Here is a 16,010-nt window from a genome sequence, read left to right as displayed (position 1 = left end):
GCAGCAAAACTGCCAAGTAGTCATTTTTGTGATCATCAAATTTAAAGATGATGATGCATTTAGTTTTGCGACTGTAAATTTGAATCACCGTGTTCAATTTTATGCATCAATTGACATTATTTAGTAAATAGACAAAGTAATCTGCACTGACACCTACAGCCAGCCAAAACTGATAACAAAGCAATTATTTCTAATGATTATTAGCCACTTCAGATTAGTGCATCCCCCTTTCACAATACTGATCATATTCTTTCAACAATTATTTACTTCAGCTGTTCAATATTCTTTTGTTATACTCTTCCTACACATTATTCTGCTTATTATACATTTCTGCTGTTGTTCTTTCTTCTTTGGAGAATGTTTCCATGTTATGTAAGAAAAAAAGTATATAAATTGGTCAGATAATCAAAACACTTCATCAGGACTACTTGCATTGGTTGGCTCAGCTGAAAGGCTTTCTAGAAACTTGTTTTTAAAACATGTTCTGACCCTGATGTGTTGTTTCTGCCCACTTTAGTCTTCCTATTCTTTCGTTTTTCTGTCCAGTCTCGTAACCAGATACATCATGATTTTGAATGAATAGAATAGAAAGGAGGACCAGCTACTGACCCTCACACACACACGCATACACAGACGATGGCAGGCACGCATAAAAACCCTCTTATCCATCCATCCATCCATCACCAACCTCACTACCTGGAACTTTGTCTCTGCACAAGTGCAGAAAACAAAGAGAAGCCATGAAAGCGTGACTGCCTTTCAGCAGGCCTTGGTGCTGATCGTCTCACTAAAGCAGCTCTTCTCTTCCCACTCAGTACCCACTTCCCACTCACAGCTCCTAGCAGCCTGCACTCACATGTACATCCACCCACACAGCCATTTCATCTGCGGAGGTAACAGGCATTCTCTCTGTCTCTCTCTTTTTCTGGTTGCAAATGTTTCTTTTTCTCTTTCTGACAGGTATTCATCACAGCTCAGATTTTTATGATAAATGAATGTGGCTCTGATCAGTCTTACAGTTCATGGCGTATGAGGTTTGAGCTTCATGAGTTTGCGCATGGCAAGCCGCCACAGCAATCTCAGTGCACAATAATGCTTTATTTGTCAGGATCATATGCCAGCAATAATTCTGAAGCTCTTGTGGTGAAACCAGGAGCCTGTCCAAAACTACATTATGTCCTTTTGTTTCCATGTAATTTATTTGGGAGGTTGGGGTTGTGCAGTTGCGTTAGTATAGGATCGGTTTGCAGTACATTTTTTGTGGAGATGTACAATAATGATATCGGCACATCATTGGTAGTGGCAGATATTGGCTTAAAATGAAATATCAGAATTGGCGAACATGCTGATTTCGTGAACATGTACAAAACATAAACCTTAAGTATTTTTCTTGATTTGCGCTATGAATTAATATTACATACACTGAAAAGCATTGTGTTTCATGTCTTCACCTGCTAATGACATGATATGATGTTAATTCTACCACGGATGAAACCCGATCACTAAAAGTAGGTGGGGGAAAAAAAGAGGATTTATTAATATTGGTATCGGTTATTTGCCAAATGAGTTGAGAGAGAGAGTTATTTATTATTATTATTTCTTTCACACAACTCAGGCAGCCACATCCAAGTCTTATTTATCCAGTCCAATGCTCAGTACTTCCCAAACACACACTGCTAAAACCTTACTATTTAATGCTCTTCCACACGCAATTATTATTATATTCTTTTGTTTTTGGATTCTTCATTCTGACTGGGGTGGTTACTGTTTCAGGGATTTTTTTTTTTTTTAAATAAGAGTATTTTCTACATTAAAGTTTTACATGATTAGATATGCCTTGCAGGGGGACTGAAATAGCACTTTTATAAAACACTTATAGCTAGTACACTATAAGGGACTGGTTTCCTCTGCAGATGCATTTCTTAACAGCCTATATTATGTTTTTAACTGGATCATTAGGTATAAATTATACTATGAGCAGAATTTGAGTATACATTCAGCTATAATGTAGCCACCAAATTTGGTAACACATAAAGCAAGTATCATGGTTACCTGGTAAGAAGGTCTGGGACTGGATGGTGAGTCACGCTAGATGCAAAAAATCTGTGCTCTCTCCAAATCTCACTGTTTTAATGTCAGGTTTATCAGAGGAATACCAAAAATCCAACTGGGACAGCCTTCAAGTCACACCTGAAAATTGGGAAAAAGCAGATGAGGTTATTATGAGGCGTGATAGCATTGCTGGTATTGTTTTCACTGTAATCATGTCAAAAAGTGTTCCTGGACACAACTATTTTGGGTCAACTACCACAGAAGCAGGTTGTAGTACTTTGCCATGTGTTTATATGTCTGTCTGTCTGTGGACAGACTTTGTCACCCCAATAGCATCATAATCGTGAAAGATGCAATTTGCAGGTTGTGTAGCTCAGATCACAGTGAAAGTCAAGGGTAGTCCAAGAAGGATAAGTAAAGGAGAAGGAATTAGAGACGGGGCCAAAGGATTAAGTACAGGACTGTTGTATTAGTGAAAACTGGTTGTACCTAATAAATTAGCAATTTGATATAAAAGATCACGATATCCAATCATCTGCTGTAGAGATGATCTGCATATAAGTACTGTTTGTACAATTTGTTACAACCATTTGTTGTTTGTGTACTGAACCCAGATGGATGCATGGTGATATGATTGCTAATAATTAATCAAAAGATTTGTACAAACAAATGACCAAACACCATTGAACAATACCACCAAAAATGTGCATTATATTAAAACAATATCTACAAAGCCAGGACATCACAAACATCCTACTTCCCACATCCTACAGCTGTACTCACCAAAGAGCTGCCTTAAAGGGACAGTTAATCCAAAAATTTAAAAATACACATTTTGCTCTTACCTGTAGTGCTATTTATCAGTCTAGATTATTTTGGTGTTTGGGATATCAGATGTAGAGATGTCTGTCTTCTCTCCTATATAATGGAACTGGATGGCATGTAGCTTGTGATGCTCAATGTGCAAAAAATTAAATTTGAAAAAGCAATGTTTCTTTACAGATATCATGACCAAGTTACTTAAGATAATCCACAGACCCTGTTGTGAGCAGTTTCATTAAGGAAACATTTTCTCTCTTGTGCAAAAGGAAGAGTGCATCAACTCATGGAAGTCAGGCTCGTGCATGTGACTGCACAAAATGTTAACACTTTTGGCATCCTCCTCGGCTAAATTGTAACATTTAGTTAGCTCAGTGGTGCTGGGTGAGCGAGAAGTAGATTCACACTTCCTTCTGGACAGTGATTCGGCTGGTGAATGCAGTCTGGTAGAAAGAAAATAGTTTTAGGATTATCTTGAAAAGAGACATTACTGTTGAATTTCTCAAATGTATTTTTTTGCACTTTGAGCCCCACAAACTGAGTGCCATCAAGTTACATTATTTTGGAGAGAAGACATCTCTACGGCCGATATCTCCAACACTGGGCGAAAAAAAAACAAGAAAAAAAACTAGTTTGATGCAAAGCACTACAAAAAAAAGTATATTTTTGATCTTGGGGTGAATTGCCCCTTTAACACTTAATAGTTATATAAACTTTACAAAAGTAGAGTTGAATTAATTACAGTTGAGTTACTTTCATGCTTACTCTGTGTTTCTCTACCAGTTCTAGTTACTAGTTCTAATCACAGCAATAACCTACTTTTGGCTACAGGATCAGCGGTTCATTATTTCACACAAAAACGGGTATAAATGTTTGACACTGAGTATTAAAGGACTTCTGAGCTCAAATGAGGGTTACTATTAGGAGCACCTGCAGGCACAAACTGAGTGAATACCTGGAGGCTAAGAACAGTTGTTCTGTTTTACTACTAATGTTAAAACTTGCTGAGGGGCTGAAGATGCTCAGCTCAGCATTCAAAAGAATATTTTCCCTCAAGCAGCACTGATGGCTGCAAGCAGATTAAAACATTATACTTAACTTGAAATAATTTGAGTGCCTCAGAAATGAAAGTGTTGCCCGCTTGCCAATATGTTAAATAATAAGACCACAAACATCAAGCAAGTGCTTTTAAGCAAATTAGTCTCAGGCAACTAAACATTTTAATTTGTGTATAGGATTGGTAAAAAAAAACTTCTCAGATACTTGTCCATTGTTCCTAAGTTTTCATGAGTAGGTTCCAAAAATACCTTCCTTCCTATTTCTGCTTTTGCTAGAAGGTGTAATTTTTCCTTGCAATTTTGATTTGAATATTGGCCTTTAGCCTTTACATGCATACTCTGGCTTGTCTCGTCATTACTGCTGTAGGCCTATTGTGTCCGAACCAATCAGCTAATGCATGGATGTAATGGTGTTATGACAACTTGTCTTAGAGAAACAGAGTAGTTTGAGACAGTGATCAATGTTTTCATTGCTGCCATGGTGACGAAAAGACCTAGTCCACAAGGGCAAGGGTGTTTTTGCAAAGAACGTTTACAAAACTTACAAACTTATTCTGAAGACCAGTTTTATTTCTGCATGTAAATATAATAAAATATTAATTTGAGGACAACACATGATGCCAGTTACCAGTGTTTTTATCTTGCATACATTTTTACCAAATGTTGAAAGAATACCTTTAGTTTGAATGCAAAAAAAAGGCAATATGATGTTACTCAACTTTTCTCTAGTATCAAGGACCATCTTAACTCAGTCCATTCTGTTGCCATACATAACAGACAATAGAAAGAGCTGAGTGGCTGTACTGAATTCAATGCCAGCCTGTGGCTAAGCGAGTCGAAGCCTCAGAGCTGAGAAACCAGCAATGTTTACAGGCGCAGAAGACACATTTTTGTTCTTTGCCTCAGTTCGACAACAGCTGAGGGTCACAAGTGAGTCATACATCAGACAAGGACCTTGGACAAGCCTGTATGTTCGCTGTGTAAATATGCAGTTTGGTTCCCACACAGCACTTAAAACCAGGGGACAACACATCTTGGGCAGAAGGCGTAAATCTGCACTTTATTATGATACTTTACGATGCTCAAAGGTGCATTCACCACTGTCTTTTTTAAAATCACTTTTATGTCTTTTTGAGAAGAAAGAGCTGCTTAATGGAAAAATATAGTACATCAGTTTTAGAATACTACAAACATATGTGGCATAAAAAAAATGTAAAAATGATAGCCAGAAAATTGTTAACAAATCTGCATAAAGAGTGTGTTAAAGCTCATTGTGAGATGTTCCACGCTGCCCTACATGAGCAACCCATGTAACTTCAATTATGTATGGTCAAGAATTTCCAATAAAAATGCAAATGAAGTGCCTTGAAGCGAAATGGCTCATAATTAATAGAAAGAGAAAAAATGAGTAAGAAAAACCTTTGGTGGATGCCTTTTGTAGATACAAATTTGAACTGAGGTGACACAGCAGCAGGAAGCCGACAGAAACCAGAAGCAGGTGTGGTGAAGCTCTGGAGTCATTGCCAGTCTCACCAGCCACTCACACCAATTTGTCAATGATGTCATTACAGTCTTTGCAAGCTTTGCGGGTCGAAATACACCAGGGTTGTCCTTTTCACTTTTTCACCGATCATCTTGAGATCATCTTGAGATTCCAGGTGGTCAACCATCAACTAAAAAAATAGATCAACTCCGCTGTTATTTCTGATTCCTTAATTATAACAGAAATCCAGCTGACTGGGATTTCAGTCGGTTTTCAGCTAAATAAAATGAATCTGAAAATACAAGGAACTGCAACCAGGTTAGATTATAAATTCATACATTTGGATATTTCTTTAAAGTTTCAGCATGTAGGTGTTGGTGATGTGAACGGTGTGAGTCGAGATTCACTGAGCAGTTTCACACAAAACACACAAATATTGTTTGTGTCTTACCATTGACTACCGTACATATTTTTTAGAAATAAGGTCCTATGGGAAACACCAAAAATCACCCTTCTATAGGAGAACACACATACAAACACACACCACACACACCAAACACACCAACAAAAGAAACAGAAAGTGTATGAAAGAAATTTGGACACCCCTTCAAGCTCTGATCTCCACCCTAAGTGTGAAGGTCCTTTCTGCTCATTTCTTATGAAACCCTGTGCCTCTATCACACGTACACAGATCACACAAACACACACACATACTGATTAAGCATGCACAAATGCACACTCACACAAACACACACACCCACACTACGAAAGTGCTTTGTTCTGTCCCCTGGGACTGCACTTCCAGCAGCCACCTGTCAGCCCATACTTAATGCAGTCTGCAGGGGGTGATGTGTGTGTGTGCATATTTGTGTGTATCAGGTGATCAAGTTCTTTCCTGCTTAGAAAAAGTAGGGAGTTCATGTATTTGCAATGTGACTAGACCAGTGTGAGGAGTTAAACTAAATGTGCTGATTCCTCAAGGCCTTTCAACGAAAAAGTTTCATGCTTTGGATTATTCCATAATACTGTAAAACGGTTTCTCAGAAAGTTTGATTCTGAATCATATGGTTATGTAAAGCTTAAATTTTTAATGAGAGTGTGCTCTGCAAGCTAAGGCCTTCGCCTCTTCCTGTATGATGCTGCAATAAAACTCTCTTCTAAAGACTGTCCTTCTAAGAAGAACGATTGCGCATTCAGCCATATAAAAACAACATGTGTTTTTGCATTTGGCACTGACAAACACCATATTTTGTTGTTTAATTTAGAGGAATTGTTGCTCACAGAACGTCCTATCACGCCAAATTCTCCTCTACTGTGTACAGAAGGAATCGAGAAGGGATTTACTATACTGCTTTTTACTGCGGATGACAATACCCACATTTTTAGAAGAGATTCAAAAAAACTTCACACATTTTCTCATGCAGTCAGATGCAGGAACCTCAGAGTGCTCTGAAAAATGAAAGAAACTAATATACAAAAAACCTGAGTCACCTCAAAGCAAGGAGATGAGATCTCCCCACAAGTAATTACCGCATGCATGGAAGTTCTAGTTCAATAAGACAGTAATCCGCCCATTTATTTCAAGCTATTCCTTACCATGTCCATGTGACAGCCTGCAAAAAAGCAATACCAAAATGTAATTGATACCTAAAATGAAAAATCTGTGCTATTCAATAGAAATTTTCCTAGAGTTAAAGCTGGGCAAAGTGATTATTCTTCTCTATTAGCCTCTCATTTATCAGTCCTCTCCTCATTAACCTGCTCTCCCTCAGAATTACTGAGTGCTGCAATCTACTGGAAATGTATGAAGTGAGTGTGTATGTGAGTGAGTGTGTGTGTGTGTGTGTGTGTGTGTGTGTGTGTGTGTGTGTGCGTGTGCGTGTGCGTGTGCGTGTGCGTGTGTGTACAGTACGCATCTTTAAGCTTCAGCTATCACAGACAAACAAAGCAGCCAAACTCTGCTGGATTTTAGATACATCGTCAACATTTGTGCAAACGAGACTGTCTTTAGTAAGTGTGAGTTTTATGTGCAAGATGCAGATACAATAGTTTAGAAAGGAGAGAACCTGCCTTGCCTCGCTTTGTGCAACTGCTTTAATTGCATTGGGTACACTGGGATTTTAGAATCTTCATTTCCAAACCATTTGCCATCTGATTCACACCAGTTGGCAATTTTGGCTGAAATGTGTTGAAGGGTGACAGAGTACACTCTTCGAGTACAGTATTTTGTTTCTGGCTCAAATATTGTGTAATTAATGACATGAATAAAAGCACTGTTATCCAATTTAAGAAGGGCATGAATTAACTGCAAGCACCGTCGGTATAAACTGCTGAGCCTCTGTATGGTAATGCAAATTCCACTCAGGCTCGGTACACTATTCAACTTAAGTTTCATTCATTCAGTCCATCAAACCTGGACAATACACCCCAACAATGAGACATAACTGTCTGCAATTCAAAGCCCATTATTCAAAACCATATAATCTTTCATTGTAATTTAGAGTAGAATATGAATATTATAGAGGAAGTGCAAGTTTAAAACAGCTCTCAAATGATCCCCCTTTAAGTTCTAGTAACTACTATCAGTGAAGTATGTATGTAAAGACAAACTGTGTGAGACAGTACAATTGTTGTGCATCTCACTAATACTTAGAACAGGATTAATGCCAGAAACACACTGGCTGCGTCAGCAGTGCATGAACGTTGCCAAATTTTCCCTCAAGGGCGGGGGGTTCGCGCCGTGTTAACAAGTTAGCCACACTGGCTGTGTAAGTGGCGCATGTCAGCTGCTTGTCAGCCGCGGCACATTCAGAGAAACGGTGGCTCACAGTTTTTTTCTATGACCCGTGCGCGGTTGTCAGCAGAAATGGACAACAAAAATGCTGTTTTGATAATTATATTCAATTATGTTGACTCTATTCCACCTTTATTTCAGTTTTAAAAGTTTCTCTCTGTCTCAGAGAAAAACAAAAATGTCTGTTTTACTCAAACTATCCCGGTTCTAAATAAAAGTCCTCTGAGAACACTTTTGTTGACTGAATCCCATTAGTTGTTGCCACAAGGCATTTTATTGTAAAAATATTTGCAGGACCATGTTGTTGACAATGCAAGAGCTTGTACAACTTCATAAATGAGTGAAATTTGTACTTAGAAATGTGGAAATGCAGTACTCATAGCAGCAGGTAGTCCTGCAGAAGCATCACAGCCACAATGCTGCCAGTACGAACACCTCGCGCGTGAAACACGCTGCAGTTCGGTGAGGTTGCTGTGACGTGCTGCTCATGCAGCCAGTGTGTTTCTGGCGTAATGCTTACTTGTACAAAAGTATTAAAAATCTAGACATTTCCTCTTGGAAAACTTTACTTTTTCTCAGGTATGGCTTTCAGGCACTTCATTCACAACTGTTTATAAATATCTTACCAGAGAATGAGAAAAGAATAGTACTTGCCTAAAAGTCTTATATTTACTGTACTTGAGTATCAAAAGTAATTTTATGATATTAAATTTAATTAGGTACTGAATGAAAAAGTATAGGTAATATTAATAAAAAAAGTGAGCATCATCAATTTTGAAAATTACTTGCAGATTTGAGAGTACTTGTTTGTACTTTCCCTTATGTGATTAGCCTATGATCAACTTGGAAGCTAGGACCACAGATTCACCAAGCCTTACAGCTTTATTTTGTAGTACCAAAGTCACAAAAAGCTTCGGACAAACGTATTAAAGTAAAAGTATACGTTTTATTTAGTTAATAGTGGAGTTAAAGTGAAAGAAACTCAATTAAAGTACTTAATTTCAATAACAAAGTACTATTGCTTTGTTACATTGCACTGCTGCCTCTAAAACATGCAAAAAACATTTATTTCTTGCTGAGAGTTCGATGACAAGATCGATACCACTCTCACGTCTGTCTTCTAAATAGGGCAAGGAAACAGTTAGCATAGTTTGGCCAAAAACAAATTGTCATTTTAAATTATTGTGTACTAATCAAACATGTGTTTAATCAGTACACACATGTGTCTCAAATGTTACTGAGCTTAGGAAGTGTTGGTAGGCAGATATTTGACCTTTGGACAGGCGAGCCGTTTTCCCCTGCTAAAGGCTAAGCGAAGCTAACCATCTCCTGGCTGTAGCTTCATATTTAATAGACAGGCAGAAGAAAGATATTAATGGTCTCATTAAACCCTCAGCAAGTGAATACATAATGATAACATTAAAATAATGTTTCCTTGTTAAGCTTTAATCAGTTAGACTATGACTGAGGACACTACAGTGTTTTTGTAGTTTGACCACAGCTGTTGACGACAATGTCATTTTGATAATATTGCAGTAAAGTTGTATATTTTCAAATTCTACACATATTAACATTAAGTAAACTGAATGCTTTTAGGATAAGAGTTGGATGGCAGTGCTTGGAACAGATACTATTTCATTTAACACCTACTAAAACTAAAATTATTTTCTCAACAGCAAACCACTCTGCTGCTGCTTATGAGGACATCAGAAATTGAGAAGGTGGGATTCCCTACAAACTTTGCATTTTTTTGCCAAATGGGCATGGTGTTGCCAGGCAGGTGGTGCATGCATCGGGATGCTTTGCGACTGTCTCAACCTTTGTCGGATGGATGTTTATACTTTGAATGGTAAATTGCACACACATTTGTAAAAATGCAGAACAAAAATCTGGAAATATTTTAGCTTGGAGAAAATGAGAAGTTGGACTGTATGACAAAGCACAGGCTAGTTTTATTTCTAGAACTTGGAAAATTAGCAAACTAAACTGCATAATACATGTTTCATGTTATACCACACAGAATCTGCTACTCATGTTTTCCTCTGCCATTGGGCATCCATTGATGCAAGATATTACATCACAGTTCAGCCATCTCATTTGAGTTGACTTTTGTTAATGACATCATTAAATCCATCTAAATGTCAGTATATTTTTACACTCTTTAGTTGTACATAGTTTCCAATATAACGTTACGATGGTCAAATTGGAAATTTATTATCAGTAAGGTAAAAATCATTTGAAAATACGCTTGTCGCAGTTGAAGCCGTGCCATCAAGGAGAAAAAATTTACTGTAACTCCGTAAATGGATGATCACAAACAAATAATTCTTAATTTCCTTTTTGTTTGAGGTTATACAATATAAGCAGACACGAGCAGGATTCTAGAAAACAACACTGTGTGTGTGTGTGTGTGTGACACAGGACATCTAGGCTTGGACATATTTTCCACATTGAACATCCATGGACAGCTACGGTCACATGAACAAACACATAGTTATATTCAGTACAACTGATGGTCCGTAAAAGCCCCCAACAGTAAATAGGAGGGCTGGGCGGTGAGCTTACCGTGTACCTGCTGCCGACCTCAGGCAAAAATGAAACTAAACTGCTGGTCTGGAGTGAATGTCTGTCAAATATCCAACTTAAAACTGACTTAACAAAAGGAAGGTTGCAGTGACTGGCTTGATGGCAGTGTTTTGAACTGGACTGGAGTTTGGAACAAGTTATTGTCAACGTGCTCGCTTTGCTTACGGTTAGCTTGGTCACAAAAAATGGGCTGCACGTGGACCTCCACACACGACCCTAGCGGACATGGGTGGATAACGACATTAACGTCTCATGGACCAAAGTGGAGCCTTGCAGATGTGAAAACTGTAAATTGGCCGTAAGGCACCACTCCAAGTGAAATATGAAGTTACGAAACAAATCTGATCAGTAATCAATAGATGCTTTAAGATCACTCGACGTGAGCCTCAGTCCACAAAAAGCTCTTTTAGGCTCAGGTTTTTTAGAATAAGGGTATTAAAAAAAAAGCATATAAACTGTTGCTTTTCTGGCTTTTAAAAATAAACTAATACTAACTGTCGCACCTGTTACTATTTTGGGAGTATTGCTTTTAATACAGTCATACCTATAACACTCAGTCTTGACAGAGACAAGGATACACATCTACAAATACTGTATGCAGATATAAAAAAAACATGCTTTCTTGTGTGGTTTATGTTTTTTATAACCTTTCTTGTTAATATGTATGAGTGCCCTGACAACAAATAGAGAAAAAAAAATTCAGAGGAGAGGTGGCCAAGAAGAGAGAGGGAAGGAAAGAAAATTAAACTCTAGCCCGAGGAGCAGGGTGGGGGGGGGTCTGGGCCATTACATCACTGCTGCAGTGGCTGACAACATAAACATTACTAACACTACCTCTCTCTCTCTCTCTCTCTACAGTAAATATCATTTAACAACATTTGGTTATTATAACTGTCTCACTCTGTTTTATTTACTGTTGTAACTATTTATCAAAAATACTTTGTTATTACTGTAGTAATACTCTGGAATATTACATAAAATAATAATACATAAAACATAAAAATAATTTAAAGGTACTAACCTACAAGATATACTCTAAGTCCTCATAGTACTAGTAAAAGAATGTTATATGAGGTTTGAAATAATAAATTAAGTGAATTAGTGCTCATGATTTGTGGTTATTTTTTAATAATTCAGAGCTTGTTGATAGCATTTCTCACCCTCATACTGCTTACATTTTTAATGTGGTCCTGTTGAATAATAAAACACATACTCTGATGCTGCCATGACACAAATAGCATAATAATCAATAACAAATGTCCTATTTAGGCTGTTTTGTATGCACTCGGGAGTAGATTTGGTTCAAACAACAATAAACACAAGGTAAAGGTTTCTTATTCCTAAAACAATGGGGAAAATATTTCTCAAAAGATTTATGTCGAGGACCTCATGTAAATATAAAGCCCAGTTCAGACCATAGACTATAAAGATGGATGACATGACATTGTCTCAAAAGTGAAGCCAAAACATTTTGACCACCCCCTGGTGTCTGGCTGCAGTATAGGTTATAACCCCCCCCAGTGTTTGTGATTGGGACATGGGCCAACTAAAAACTCACAGTGCCTGTCAAATACATTTCTAAAAGATGGTTTCTGTCATTTTAGGTCATTTATATCACCTTGATGTTTGTTCAAGTGTTCATTTTTCTGATAAGATTGGTTTTAATTAGTTATTTAACACTATAAAAAGATAATCTGACGACATGGTTGACAGCTGTGTGTGCCAATCGGTGTGTTCTTCTTCAATGGCACTGCTCGGGACTGGTCGGATGGGTGTATGGGTGGCAAATACCGTGGAATTAACTACTGTAGCAGTTGTATCCTGGATATAAGATGAGCTGAAACTTTCAACTACATACTATGCATCGCTCTGCAAGGTTCTAAAACCTGCCAGTTTACACCAATACGACCAGATGATATGGTGTATCATCGACCCATGGCTGGGAATCTCTGTACTTCCGCTCCAACTTCCAAATTTTCAGGCTTTTTTTGTAGCTGGATATAACTTGTAGCATCTTAAAACATGAATGAGGCTAGAGATGGTGGGATATTCACTACAGTTGCATTTATTGATGAAATGGCAAAAATGATCTGACGAAAATGATCTGAGTTTCAGGTGGTCAGTGTTCATAAAAAAATACACCGAAGTAATTTAAATAACCTATGTTGATTAATTAGTCAATGCTTCTTCTGCTTCCATTATATTCTTCTTTGAGTAACTTACATGGTTGTTCAAACAAAATCCACAACTCCATTTCAACCAGCGGACAGTCTCCGTATGACTTGACCAGCTAACTTTGCTGCAAGCTAATAGGCTGTTGAAATAGGTGACATGCCTTGTGTTCCAAAACCAGCCAACTTCATAAGCTGGCAACAGCAACACCATCAGCTTGCTTAAGTCAAGCAGATGTGGGCCAGTTTTTACCACTGCAACTTTTCCCTACAACTTTCTAAAAAAGTTTTTTCCTGTCACGAATTATTGGTGTGAACTGGGCTCAACAGGCTGATGTTTTGCATAAAGTGAGTGATGTTTTGTGTGCAGAAGATCCTTGATATTTACACAGACTACCGTGAAGTCCATGCAAATGGACGATAAAGTGTTATCTTATCTTATCTCATTTTATCTTATCTTAAGTGTATGACTGTACAAATTACATTCATCATATTTATTTGCATTGGCTTGTAATGTGTCAAATAGCATGTATAAGAACTGGACAAATATGGTAGATAAAATGTAAACAAAGTGAAATGTGCCTGGGTCAGGGTCAGCTGCCTTTCTGGCTCAGCCACCAGTGTGATGGAAGGGTGAGGAGAAAAGGAGAAAAGAGAGGCTAAACAAACAGGAGAAGGTCAAACAGACCTGCTGGGAAATGCCACTAATGTTTTTCATCATGAAGACAGCAGGGGAGAGAGAGATGGAGGAAAGGCTTACATGTTTTCACATCACATACTGTAATTGTGTTTGGATGTACATGCTGTTGAAAACTGAAAAACAGCACCCTGCTAGGCCATAGTGAATGTCTGTGTGTACGTGTGTGTGTGTTTAAAAGGGAGGGAGCAAGAGTAAGGTGTGTGAAGGAGTTCAATGATCAATATCTAAAGCAGAGTTACAAATATTTGAGAGACAGCTGTATGAAAAACTGTCAGTGAACACTGTCACCAGTAGTCAGTTAGGACCATCTAAAAAGTAAATGTTATATGAGGGAGTTGTGCGGATTTGCATGTTCTCCCCGTGTCTGCGTGGGTTCTCTCCGGGGTGTCCGGCTTCCTCCCAAAGTCCAAAGACATGCAGGTCAGGTTTATTGGTTACTCTAAATTGCCCATAGGTGTGACTGTGAGCGTGAAAGGTTGTCTGGCCCTGCGATAGTCTGGCGACCTGTCCAGGGTGTACCCCACCTTCCGCCCGATGACAGCTGGGATTGGCTCCAGCCCCCCCCCCCATGATTCGATTTACTTCATCACTGGAGTATTATGCAGTTTGGATAATCACTGGCAAATGTATTTTTGCATCAGTCTTTCACAAGGAAAATAATTGAAACGATTCACAGACTGTAATAGCGGTCACACATTTAACAGCAGTCTGTAACGTTAGTTAAAGTCTTATTTTTTACTTGTGCACAGCCATTAAAGTAAACGGAAAATATAAAACAGCTGAATGGTTACGTTAAGTGATGCATGTTGTAACATTAGTGGGGGTGCAGAAAGTTAAAGTGAGCACTACTAACTAAAACCTGTTCCATGTGCTGATGATCCTCATATATCATGCAAGAGTGGGGACATAAAGTAAACAGGACGGTGCTGTCCTGCTGCCGTTTTAACAAAGTGTTCTGAGACGCTTTGGCTTCAGGTGTCTGTGCAGAGCTGCTGTACCACTGTGAGACGTCATTTGGGCCGCTGCCGTGGGCCGCTGCTCGCTCCCTGGTGGAATCCACACTCTGACCGGGTGCAGCTTGCTGTTTCGCGAGGCACTGACATACTTTTTGCAAATCAACATATTTCTGAAATCAATTAAATCAATTACAGCAATGAATCCCCCCAGCCCTAATGTTATAAAGCATTTGTTAGGCCTTTTATCTCCCCTACCTCTGCCAAACAACTCTCATGCCATCAAGATTATTATTTTTTTTTTTGGGGGGGGGACAAATGCTAGCAACAATAATAAGAATACGCAGTCACTAAGGGTGTAATGATGGACAGATGGCCAATAACTTGTGAACTGATGACATACCTTAGTTCATAAACCTTTCGTTCTTGTTGTGATGAGAAATGATACACACATGATTATGCTATGTTCAAGCATGTGGTAACTACCACACAAATTGCATATTGAACACTGTCATTAATATTCTAATTTTGTTTTTTGCAGAATAATATTATTGAGACCAATGTCTTGGAACACGACCATTATAGTGGCAACTGATAGAATTTCAAGTATTTACAAATTGATTAGTCTTGATATTCTATCAGTCAAAATCACTACAGCCGAATGCCTTCTAAATCTAGGGGCACTAAACAGGACACAGCAGTGATTTCAATTTCAGGACACACAGCACCAGAGAGCACTCAGCAATTTCATATCACAATAAATGATGGTAGACAGTAATGTAATGAATTTTTGTTGAGGTTCACCATATTGACTATTACAAATGCAGCACACGTTCAAAACGTGCCTGTAGCATGTACCATAACAAGCAACAAAGAGCACTGTGTGCCCAGCATGTGGTTCTACGATGGAACAGTTAAAAAGGGGTAACCTCTCAATATACTATACAATGTGTACATATACACTACTAATAAATATATCCCATGGATTTCAAGATCTGCCACTAAACTCTGCATTTCCTTGGGTCCTGCGGTGTGTCAAATGCGATTTGACTTGTTCACCGGCCTCAGAGAAAATGCAATTAGCTTGTGTAAGTTAATAGTTTTATACATTTGCAGATGATAACAACACCTGAAATATGTGGACCAGCAAACCACAACAATGGTCTGCAGAGGGCTGGAGTGTTGGACTGTTTTTCAGTAGTACCAATACCCCATTCAGAAAAAAAAAATGCTTATCTTCATTTAAGTCCAAAGAAGATCAAAGAAGAACGTGTTCTGACATAAATGGATGCCAAATAAATGAGGCCGTGCAGTAAGTTCAGCTGATTCATATGATACATGTTTGATGTTGCTGTGTTCTGCATTGACCTGACAGAAAATGAATGCAAGTTTGG

The 16,010-nt window shown here is 38.3% G+C and overlaps 1 protein-coding gene across 6 annotated transcripts in view; it reads right to left on the bottom strand.

Annotated features, from left to right (window-relative positions):
- map2 (microtubule-associated protein 2) overlaps positions 1-16,010 on the bottom strand; it is a 109,897-nt gene that overhangs the window by 60,084 nt on the left and 33,803 nt on the right. For all 6 annotated transcript variants that reach the window (XM_088083115.1, XM_088083116.1, XM_088083118.1 and 3 more), the window contains one exon: positions 2,053-2,190. The gene's annotated coding sequence lies outside the window, so the exon portion shown is untranslated. The remainder of the gene's footprint in view (positions 1-2,052; positions 2,191-16,010) is intronic.

The sequence above is a fragment of the Plectropomus leopardus genome, chromosome 10, assembly GCF_026936395.1.
Source record: "Plectropomus leopardus strain MGB_pleo_1.0 chromosome 10, ASM2693639v1, whole genome shotgun sequence".
NCBI classification, from domain to species: domain Eukaryota; kingdom Metazoa; phylum Chordata; class Actinopteri; order Perciformes; family Serranidae; genus Plectropomus; species Plectropomus leopardus.
The sequence above is the reverse complement of the archived record's forward strand: the minus strand, read 5'-3'. Positions and strand labels throughout refer to the sequence as shown.